Source organism: Paroedura picta, chromosome 3 (assembly GCF_049243985.1).
Source record: "Paroedura picta isolate Pp20150507F chromosome 3, Ppicta_v3.0, whole genome shotgun sequence".
Classification (NCBI taxonomy): Eukaryota; Metazoa; Chordata; class Lepidosauria; order Squamata; family Gekkonidae; genus Paroedura; species Paroedura picta.
The window spans coordinates 77,022,545-77,032,639 of NC_135371.1; positions in this window are offsets into that span (position 1 = coordinate 77,022,545).

Consider the following 10,095-nt stretch of genomic DNA (forward strand, 5'->3'; position numbering starts at 1 on the left):
TGTGGTGCTTCCAGTTAACTGCTATATTGTCCACCCGCTATCTCTGGGACATCTTTACTGCCCTAATCTCTATACCATGCAGTTTCATAATAGAGGTCTGATACTTACTGTTCTATTTCAGTCCATTTCCAAATGATGCTTAGCATTCAATTTACCTTTTTACTGACAGAATATTGAATAGGTATCTATGTTAAGCTTTATGCTGTGATATCTTTCCAGGCTGCTGGCCTGGAGACAGGGGGCGCGGCAAGGTAGGGCTGGGGGGGGGGAGGAGGAATTGGGAGGACAGGGGAAGAATAAAAAGCAAGAGGACACACAAAGGTGGTGTGGCGGTAATGGGAGAGGAGAGTGGAGTTGGGGGGAGACAGTGGAGTCAGAGGAAGAAGGAGAGTGGTTGAAAATTAAACAAGTTGGAGAAGAACGGAGAAGCAGAGTGCTGGGGAAGCAAGAAGCCCAGGCAAAGAAGGAAGACAGAAGTGAAGAACAACTACTAGGAGGAAGAAGAGGGCAAGTACAGAGGCACTGGGATACCAATATGGCAAATCAAATATACAAAAATCACTTTTATGGAGTCTTCAAATTTCCATTCTTCTTTATTCTTTTATATTATACAAATCCCAACGCGTTTTGCTCTTTGGCATTATCGAGGGACTTCAATTCTTAGAAAGAATAAAGGTACAATAAGTATTGGTTAAAATAATGAATAATAAATGTATAGTAACAGTTGTTGTTGTTGTTAGGTGCGAAGTCGTGTCTGACCCATCGCAACCCCATGGACAATGATCCTCCAGGCCTTCCTGTCTTCTACCATTCCCTGGAGTCCATTTAAGTTTGCACCAACTGCTTCAGTTACTCCATCCAGCCACCTCATTCTCTGTCGTCCCCTTCTTCTTTTGCCCTCGATCGCTCCCAGCATTAGGCTCTTCTCCAGGGAGTCCTTCCTTCTCATGAGGTGGCCTAAGTATTTGAGTTTCATCTTCAGGATCTGGCCTTCTAAGGAGCAGTCAGGGCTGATCTCCTCTAGAACTGACCGGTTTGTTCGCCTTGCAGTCCAAGGGACTCGCAAGAGTCTTCTCCAGCACCAGAGTTCAAAAGACTCAGTTCTTTGACGCTCGGCCTTCCTTATGGCCCAACTTTCTCAGCCATACATTGCAACTGGGAAGACCATAGCTTTGACTAGACGCACTTTCGTTGGCAGGGTGATGTCTCTGCTTTTTGGGATGCTGTCTAGATTTGCCATAGCTTTCCGCCCCAGGAGCACGCATCTTAATTTATTTGCTGCAGTTCCCATCTGCAGTGATCTTGGAGCCCAGGAAAATAAAATCTGTTACTACCTCCATTTCGTCCCAATCTATTTGCCAGGAATTGAGAGGGCCGGATGCCATGATCTTACTTTTCTTGATGTTGGATTTCAAGCCAACTTTTGCACTCTCCTCCTTAACCCGCATCCAAAGGCTCTTTAGTTACTCTTTGCTTTCTGCCATTAGAGTGGTATCCTCTACATATCTGAGGTTGTTGATATTTCTCCCTGCAATATTGATCCCAATTTGTTACTCATCTAACCCCACCTGTCTCATGATTTGCTCTGCATACAAGTTAAATAGGCAAGGCAACAGTATACAGCCTTGCCAAAATCCTTTGTCAATTTTGACAAAATCCTTTGTCAATTTTGTCAATTAAACCAATCAGTGATTCCATGCCCGGTTCTCACTGTTGCTTCTTGACCTGCATATAGGTTTCTCAAGAGACAGATGGTATTCCCATCTCTTTAAGAACTAGCCACAATTTGTTGTGCTCCACACAATCAAAGGCTTTAGCATAGTCAATGAAGCAGAAGTAAATGTTCTTCTGGAACTCCCTAGCTTTCTCCATAATCCAGCATATGTTGGCAATTTGATCTCTAGTTCCTCTGACACTTTGAAATCGTGCCTGTACTTCTGGAAGTTCTCAGTCCACATATTGCTGGAGCCTAGCTTGTAGGATTTTGAGCATAACTTTGCTAGCTTGATAAATTATTTTTATTTTTATTTATTCGATTTGCATGACAGCCGCTCTCGGAAACCGGCTCGCGGCGGTTCACAATATTTCAATTCAAATACAGTACATTAAAACCCATTGAAATTCCCCATTAAAACCCAATTACAATAATGACTAAATCACAATAATGGGGATCAAGAAAAAAACTATTCCCATACAGGTCTACTGGATGAGCAGAAGGGAGCGGAAGGATAATTGGGCATAGGGTGGAACATTCTGGGAACCAGGCCAGTCTAATACTGGCCTCCCCCTTCGGGGAGAGGGGCCCGATCTTAGCCCCCAGGCCACCAACCGGCCTCAGACAAACGCCAGGCGGAAGATCTCCGTTTTGCCGGTCTTGCAGAACTCAGAGCGCTCATACAGGGTCCGCAGCTCTTCAGGGAGCTCATTCCACCAGTTAGGGCCAGGACCAAAAAGGCCCTGGCCCTTGTCGAGACTAGGCATGCCTCCCGGGGTCCTGGGATCATCAACAGGTTCTTACCCACAGAGCGAAGTGCCCTGAGGGGGGCATGAGGAGATAGGCGGTCCCTCAGGTATTCAGGACCCAAGCCGTGTATAGCCTTGAAGGTTAATACCAAAACCTTGAACCTAATCCGGAAACAAACTAGCAACCAGTGCAGCTGCTTCAGCAGAAACTGAACATGGGACCTCTAAGATGATTTAGTGAGGGCCCATGTAGCTGTGTTCTGTACCAGCTGTAACTTCCGAGTTAGGGACAAGGGTAGGCCCGCGTAGAGCAAGTTACAGAAATCTAATCTAGAAGAGACCGTTGCATGAATCACAGTGGCCAGGTGTTCCGGGGGCAGGTAGGGCACTAGTAGCCATGCTTGGCGTAGATGGAGAAATGCTGTCCGGGCTACCTTAGTGACCTGGGCCTCCATAGAAAGTGAGGCATCCTGAATCACTCCCAAATTCCTGGCTTGAAGCACAGATGACAATTGCACCCCGTCCAGGCAGGGAAGACGCGCTTCCTGTTCCTGCTCCGTTCGGCCTAGCCAAAGGACCTCCATCTAGGAGGGGTTAAGTTTCAGGCGGCTTCTCCTGATCCATCCAGCCACTGCGTTCAAACAGCTGGCTAATCTTTCTGGGGGGAGATCCGGCCAGCCACCCATAGAACTGGGTATCATCAGCGTACTGGTGACACCCAAGTCCAGAACTCCGTACCAGCTGGGCTAGAGGACACACTCTCTCCGCCACACTCATGGTAGCCGTTTCGCCTCCCTCTTCCTCTCCCAAAGCTCCTCAGTAAATGACGGGGCATGTTTGATGCGAGGGTGGAGAGGGCGCTCAGGAGTTATCTCGTCAATGCTAGTCAACAGGCAGGACTGCCAGTCCTCCACCAAGGCCTCCAGCGAGACACCGGAGGGCATCAGGTCCCGCAGAGCATTAAGGAATCCTTAGGATTCCTTAGGTCTCTGTGGGTGGACTAAAATGCGTCCGTCACCCAAACAAGGGAGGGATGGCATCGGTAGGAGAACCTTCAGGGTATGGTGGTCAGACCATGGAACAACATTGTTAGCCACCAGATTGATCTCAACACCAGCAACAAAGATCAGATCCGGGGTGTGGCCAGCCTGATGAGTGAGACCAGGAAAAAAATGCGAGAACCCCGGTGTCGCCATGGCTGACAACAGGTCTGGGCCAAGTCCTGGAGCCATTAATAAAATGAGTGTAATGGTGTGGTAGTTTGAACATTCTTTGGCATTGCCCTTCTTTGGGATTAGAATGTAAACTGACCATTTCCAATCCTGCAGCCACTACTGAGTTTTCCAAATTTGCTGGCATATTGAGTGTAGCAATTTTACTGCATCGTCTTTTAAGATTTTGAATAGTTCAACTGGAATGCTGTCACCTCCACTACCTTTATTGTTGCTCAGACTTCCTAAGGCCCATTTGACTTCACATTCCAGGATGTCTGGCTCCAAGTCAGTGACTACCCCCTTGTGTTTATCAGGGATGTTAAGCTCGCTCTTGTATAGTTCTTCTGTATAATTTTGCCACCTTTTTAAAATCTCTTCTGCTTCTGTTAGGTCCCTACCATTTTGGTCCTTTATCATACCCATCTTTGTATGAAATGTTCTCTTCATATCTCCAATTTTTTTGAAGAGATCTCTGGTCCTCCCTATTTTATTGTTTTCTTCTATTTGCTTGCACTGTTCATTTAAGAAGGCATTCTTATCTCTTCTAGCTATTCTCTAGAATTCAGCATTCAGATGGTTGTACCTTTCTCTTTCTCCCTTGCCTTTCACTTCCCTTCTCTCCTCAGCTATTTGTAAAGCTTCCTCAGACAGCCATTTTGCTTTCTTGCATTTCTTTTTCTTTGGGATGGTTTTAGTTGCTACCTATTGTACAATTTTGCGAACCTCCGTCCGTAGTTCTTCAAGCACTCTGTGTATCAGATCTGATTCCTTAAATCTATTTGTCACCTCTACTGTATATTCGTCAGGGATATGATTTAGTTCATACCTGAGTGGCCTAGTGGTTTTCCCTACTTTCTTCAATTTGAGCCTAAATTTTGCAACAAGAAGCTGATGATCTGAACCACAATTGGCTCCTGGTCTTCTTTTTACTGACTGTATAGAACTTCTCCTTCTTTGGCTACAGAGCACATAGTCAATCTGATTTCTGTGTTGACCGTCTGGTGTTGTCCATGTGTAGAGTTGTCTCTTGGGTTGTTGGGAAATTGTGTTTGCTATGACCATTGTATTCTCTTGACAAAATTCTACCAGCCTGTGCCCTGCTTCATTTTGTACTTCAAGGCCAAACTTGCCTGTTATCCTGGCAATCTTTTGGTTTCCTACTTTAGCATTCCAGTCCCCCATGATGATAAGCACATCATTTTTGGTATTGCTTCTAGAAGGTGTTGTACGGCTTCATAGAACTGGTCAACTTCATCCTCTTCAGCAGCAGTGGTTGGGGCATAGACCTGGATTAATGTGATGTTGAATGGTTTGCCTTGGATTCGAACTGAGATCATTCTGTCATTTTGGGGATTGTATCCCAAGACTGCTTTTCCTATTCTCTTATTGATTATGAAGGCTACTCCATTTCTTCTGCGAGATTCTTGTCCACAGTAGTATACCTGATGGACATCTGAATTAAATTCACCCATTCCTGTCCATTTGAGTTCACTAATTCCTAAAATGTCGATGTTTAGTCTTGTCATCTCTTGTTTGACCACATCCAGCTTGCCTTGATTCATGGATCTGACATTCCAAGCTCCTATGGAATAAAAGTCTTTACAGCATTGGACTGTCTTTTCACCTTTTCACCCTCCACAACTGAGCGTCCTTTCGGCTTTGGCCCAGTCGCTTCATTCATTCTGGTGCTACTCTTACTAGCCGTCTGCTCATCCCCAGTAGCATATTGGACACCTTCCGACCTGAGGGGCTCATCTTCCTGCGTCATATCGTTATGCCTATTGGAACTGTCCATAGAGTTTTCATGGCAAAGATACTGGAGTGGTTTGCCAGTTCCTTCTCCAGTGGATCACCTTTTGTCAGAGCTCTCAGCTATGACCTGTCTTGGGTGGGCCTGCATGGCATAGCTCATAGCTTCACTGAGCTATGCCCCTTTGCCATGACAAGACAGCGATCCTTAAAGGGGATAGCAGCAGTATGAATGACTAATGCCATGAATACATACTTCATATTTTGAAAAACAACTTCAGTATAGAGAAGTAATCTAACAGAGTCTAAAACAGAAACAAAAATGTTACAATTATTATGGTAACAAGGATCTATCTAGTATATAAATTAGTCATTGCAAAATTAAACAACTTTTTAAATTCAAGATACAGTCGAGACAAGATAGTTTCAAAAATTGCTATTCATAGCTAAAGGCATTCCAGACGCATCTGAAGCAGTGTGGAAGGAATGTTAAATAACATTTGTAATTACCCACAGCTGTGGGATACAGTGAAACACCGAAGAGTCAGCAATTACAAAAAGCAGCGAAAATCCAACAGGTTGTTCAACCCCTTAGGTTCCAAAGTACCAATTTTAAAAATAGCACAAGCTTCCTCCTGTTATTAAAATAGCACAAGCTTCCTCCTATTCCTCCAATAGCTGATTAATATCTAGTCTTTTAAAGCTTTCTTTTTCAAATCTTTTAAACACATAGCAGCGCAATTGTTCCCATTTATGATTTTTAATTAAACAAAGTTCCACAATGGGAGCAGATAGCATACCATTTTTAATTCGGGATTTATGCTTGCTCAGGCATGTTCTTATAGCACGAGTGCTGTTGCCCATGTAAATCAAAGAACAGGGCATAAAATTAAATATAAGACACAAGAACTGGCAGAATTGGAAAAACTGTTGTGTTTTAAGTTGATATTATAGGTGGAGCGATGAACCTCAGAGTCTTCAATAAAGCTATTGCAAAAGGAGCAAGAACCACATTTAAAGAAGAAGAAGAATGGTTCTTATATGCCGCTTTTCCCTACCCGAAGGAGGCTCAAAGCGGCGTACAGTCGCCTTCCCATTCCTCTCCCCACAACAGACACCCTGTGGGGTGGGTGAGGCTGAGAGAGCCCTGATATCACTGCTCGGTCAGAACAGCTTTATCAGTGCTGTGACCAGCCCAAGGTCACCCAGCTGGCTGCATATGGTGGAGCGCAGAATCGAACCTGGCATGCCAGATTAGAAGTCCGCACTCCTAACCACTACACCAAAAGTGCCCCTTTGGCAAATGGGACTGCCATTTTTTTTAAGGCGTATAAATCATAATTTTGGGGCAATCAGTATGGGCTTCTGATGTTGTATCAGAAACCATATCAGGGATGCTCCCTTGGTCCACCACTGGACAGAAAAACAACACTGTGGATGACTTCAGATTCTTCAGAGTGGAAAGTTTAAAATTGGGCGTGTCTGATACAATTGATACACAAACACGTCTTCAACAAAGAGACTTTTTCATTTTTAGTTTGGATACAATAACCCTGAAAGGTCTGAATTTCAACATGGACTTTACTTGTTTTCTGTAAAAAGAATATATATGTATGAATATGTTTGTCCATTGACTTGCCCTTTAATTTGCACAAATTGGCAACACCTGCACAATTAAGCGTTTGTTTAAATATGGACTGGAGATAACAGTAGCTGGGCACGTAGGAGTAAAATTACCTCAAGATAGAGAGCTTAAAGCCGAGAGATATGTCTTAATTGATATATAACTGTTAAATGGATTACAGGTATGTTGGCAAATGGATCTAGTTTGGTTTGTATTGTACATTTCATGATACCTTGTTAATTATGAAAATATTTATCTGTAGACTCTGGTGGCAACCATTGAAGAAGTATCTGAAAACTGTACCTAGGAGCCCGTACTCATTGCCCAGAAATTATATGATTTATACATCTAAAAAAATAATGGCAGTCCCATTTCAGATTTATTAAATCCTAAATAATTTTGCAACCAAGATCGGGATCCCAGATATTCAATACCGCTTTCTATTGCTCCTTCAGGGGTTGCAATTATAGTCTATAATGAAAGCAACACATTATGTAAAGTAACAAAATCATATTTTCATCTGTAGTCAGTAAAGCACACCCTAACACTTTTAAATAGATAAATAGAGCCTCTTGTGGCACAGAGTGGTAAGGCAGCAGACATGCAGTCTGAAAGCTCTGCCCATGAGGCTGGGAGTTCGATCCCAGCAGCTGGCTCAAGGTTGACTCAGCCTTCCATCCTTCTGATTTCGGTAAAATGAGTACCCAGCTTGCTGGGGGGTAAACGGTAATGACTGGGGAAGGCACTGGCAAACCACCCTGTATTGAGTCTGCCAAGTAAACGCTAGAGGGCGTCACCCCAAGGGTCAGACATGACCCGGTGTTTGCACATGGGATACCTTTACCTTTTACCTTTAACACTTTTAAATAAATTATACACAAAAATCTATCCAGATCCACAGTTAACCTACCTTAATATAACATCATATAACATCACCCGTATTACAGGTACAGGATATCACATAAGCAATAGCTCTTCAGTAAAGGACTCACTTCTTCAATTGTGCCCAACCAATTTGTCACCCACTCCACATTTAAAGCACACGCTAACAACCCAGGTGTTGGTAATATACTGATTTAAAGGGGCAAAGAGCAAAAAGGGTCTACAAGAAGCAAGTAAAATCCATTGTAGAATGGAGTCCCTTGGGGGAAATCATATCCAAACTAGATTTAAAGCCCGTTGTGCTTGTAAATACAATGGGAGCTAGAAAGGGTTGATGGGACAGTGTTTTGTGTGTGGGCTTGTGTGAGGTACAGTGTAGGGTTTTTGGCAGAATGGGTGGGAGAGGGTCAGGTAAGTATAGAGGAAGTAGAGGGGAATGTGGAGTAGTGGTTTGTGATGGACGGAGGAAATAGTTTGTTGTGTAGAAAAGGTAGTGAATGGATGTATGGTCCAGAGCAGTGGTCCCCAACCTGCGGGCCGCGGCCCGGCGCCGGGCCGCGAAGGCCATGGCGCCGGGCCGCAGCTCCCTCTCCCCGCCCCCCCCGCAGTAAAAAACTTCCCAGGCCGCAAGCTTGCGGCCCGGGAAGCTACTTACTGCGGGAGGGCGGGGAGAAGGAATCGGGGCCGGGCTGCGCTGCGGGCGGCTCGATGCGCGGGCGCGGCCAGAAGCGTGGGCGCGGCCCGATGCCCTGCCAGTCCCCAGCCTAATAAAGGTTGGGGACCACTGGTCCAGAGGATGGGTGGGAGGGGGTAAAGTGTACGGAGTTAGGTGGGCTTATTTGAAGGTGGTATGATGATGTGGGGTTTTTTTGTATTGTTTTTCTTTGCAGTGGCATTGTCCAGTCATACTGGAGGGAGTGGTTTGGGTGGGGGTCCTAGAAGAGCAGGGTTGGAGGGTGATACCAGCAAAGTTCTTTGGAGGCATGAGAGTGTAATAAGAAAAAAGAACGAAATAAAGAGAAATGGGTTGAAGTGTGGTTTTTAAGCCAAAGTTCTTTATCGAGACTCATAGGATGTGGGCTGTAGCTGCGGAGTGCCATGGAAGAGTGTCGTGTCAAGAATGGGTAGTGGGTGAGCTGCTTTTGTGGAATGAATTTGTTGTGTGCAGAATGGTATGCTGTTGTTGTTGAGGATTGGGTGTTAGTGAGGGGAGGTGGGATGGCCAGGGGAGAGTTGAAGAGAGCTTAGAAGTGCATGTTGTTGATGTGCCTGGTGTTGTGCTGTTTGTGGTAGGAGTTCTTGGAAGACAATGTTTGTAGTAAAGATTTTTGCACTGAAGGTGGGATCTGGTGTGAAGCAGCAGGATAAAGTTAGATTCCAGGCGCACCTGTGCCCCCCCCCCGCCCCCCAGAAACCCGAAGTCATCTGTATTGTAAAAGGACACATAGGGAGACTTAGACTGGCAAGTGGGATTGATCGTCGTGAGGCTGTCATTGAGCTCCTCAGAAGTAGTATAAGGGAAGCATCCCAACTCCTTGGAATTAGTTGGTGACAAGTAGAAGGATGGAAATTAAAATGCATAGGACTGATGAAAGAGGGAGTTTGCTGTAGAACTGAAGGTGAAATCTGGGAGGGGGACATGATGGCAAAGTGGGGATTTCATCCTGAATAAATGCAACCCATGCAGGTGTGATAGACCAGGACAAATTTAGAGTCCAGTGGCACCGTTAAGATCCCCGCACAAAGAACAATATTCTGAAAGGATACATAGGGATACTTAGATGGCCAAGTGGGTCTGTGACCCATGTTGGTCTGAAGCAGCACAACAAATCTAGAGTCCAGTGGCACCTTAATGCCACCTTCCCCCCTCCGAACACAGAAGCATCTGTATTGTTGAAGGAAACATAGATATACTCAGAGATCAAAGTGGATTTCATCCTGTTGAGGGTGTCATCGAGCTGGCCAGATGAAAAAGAAAGCAAGCAGATCCAGAAATCAAGCAGTTCCTGCATGTATGTGACTGAAGTTGGTCTGAAGCAGCGGAACAAATTTCAGTGGCATTGGGAAGAACTCTCGACAAAGACAAAGGCAAATGTATAATAAAAGTAAACAGGGATATTTGGACTCCAAAGTGATTGTAATCCTGTGGAGGGTCTGACAGAG